At 45.0% G+C, this 1,785-nt stretch overlaps 1 pseudogene; it reads left to right on the top strand.

The window, feature by feature from the left end:
• The first annotated feature begins 778 nt into the window (after nucleotides 1–778).
• Nucleotides 779–896, top strand: LOC124790585 (annotated as a pseudogene).
• Nucleotides 897–1,785: the final 889 nt, after the last annotated feature.

Raw genomic sequence — 1,785 nt, 5'->3', positions numbered from 1 at the left:
GTCACTCTTGCTAAACAGAAAAATCTTCCTACCTCTTTTATTATTTCCATTTACGGCTGGAATCACCGATGCTGTAACCACCTTATTGACGTCATTCCACACGACCGTGTCTCCAAGGTGCGTGGGTTGTGTAGGAGAGAACGGAAGAGTAACACGTCTCAAAGCGTGACAGAGCGCTATTTACTTCACACGCTGAGACAATATGTCAAACCGGCGCGCCGTACCGAAGCAGTTCAGAAACTGGACTCGTACTGGAGTGGACGGCGATTCAAATCCGCCTCCAGCAGTCCAGATCTACAAGGGGTGACCAAAAATATGGGAATACCAGAGACGCAACACATTACTGTTCCTAATAGTGTGCAGGAAAACCCTTGGCATTCAAAACAGTTCTCAATCGGTATGGACAAATGAAGGTCCTGTACGAATAGCGTAACACGTCATGATGAACTTCAGGAAACAGGAGCACAATAAAACTCTGAAAGCTGCGAAAAGCAACAAATAATTAGAAAAGTTTTACGAGCGTAGCACACTACATCACCGAGTAACAGAACAAACTGTTTCAGTGAATAAAAAAAAGTTAAGTGTCTCAGTAAGTAGAGAACTGAATGGCTGCAGTGATATCTGAGCCGTTAACGCTTGAGTAACAGCAGTAAACAGGTCGTAACTGGAATAATAAACTGGATGCAAGCCGTGCTTGACTGTTAGAAAATGAAACAATAAAACCAATAAAATGTGTTAAGAGAGGGCAACTAAAAAAACAGCTGTAAACCACTACCGGGTCAACGGCCTTGCCGCAGTGGTAACACCAGTTCCCGTCAGATCACCGAAGTTAAGCGCTGTCGGACTGGGCTAGTACTTGGATGGGTGACCATCCGGTCTGCCGAGCGCTGTTGGCAAGTGGGGTGCACTCAGCCCTTGTGAGGCAAACTGAGGAGCTACTTGGTTGATAAGTAGCGGCTGCGGTCTCGTAAACTGACGTACGTTGACCACATGCCCATCCATATCCGCATACAGTGACGTCCGTGGGTTGAGGATGACACGGCGGCCGGGCGGTACCGTTAGACCTTCATGGCCTGTTCCGGCGGAGTTTAGTTTAGTTTTAAACGTCTACCGGACGGGCTACTGTACTCGTTTACTGCTGTATGACGTTGATCATCAACTTCTATTCGACTCACTGCTGCTTCAGATCAAGCGTTGAAGAATCCCGGGTCAACCTAGCGAGGTTATTTTACGACAGAGGTGAGCACCTAAAGCAAATGGACAAAAAAAGGAAAAACTTTAAACCAAAACATTAATATCCCCAATACGGTGCAGAAAACCCCGTTGGCATTCAGAATGCTTCCAGTCGTCCCCCAATGGATTAATAAGGTCTTTTTTCGTTTTCAAGGGAATCTTATACCATTCTCAGTTCAGGCAACAATAATGTAAATGGATAGCGATCATTCCCACTTCCCTTAAATGGTTGAAATGGCTCTAAGCACTATGGGACTTAACATCTGAGGTCATCAGTCACCTAGATTTAGAACTACTTAAACCTAAGGACATGACACACATATTTGCCCTGTTGTGTCTAGACAAGAAAGCCTAGACACAATGAGAGGAAGCCGAAAGGCACGCGCTAAGCTAAAGCAGGATGGCGTGAGGTCTGAAACAGGATACGTAATGAATGCTATAAAGAAAAGTATGTAGCTTCTGGAATACTTAACTTTAATCCATACTTGTGGTATATCGCTCTTGACGATACAAGTGAGACTCCATAGATACATGCAATGTTACTAATGGCGC

The sequence above is a fragment of the Schistocerca piceifrons genome, chromosome 3, assembly GCF_021461385.2.
Source record: "Schistocerca piceifrons isolate TAMUIC-IGC-003096 chromosome 3, iqSchPice1.1, whole genome shotgun sequence".
NCBI lineage: Eukaryota > Metazoa > Arthropoda > Insecta > Orthoptera > Acrididae > Schistocerca > Schistocerca piceifrons.
Note: the sequence above shows the minus strand (reverse complement) of the source record. Positions and strands in the feature narration are given on the sequence as shown.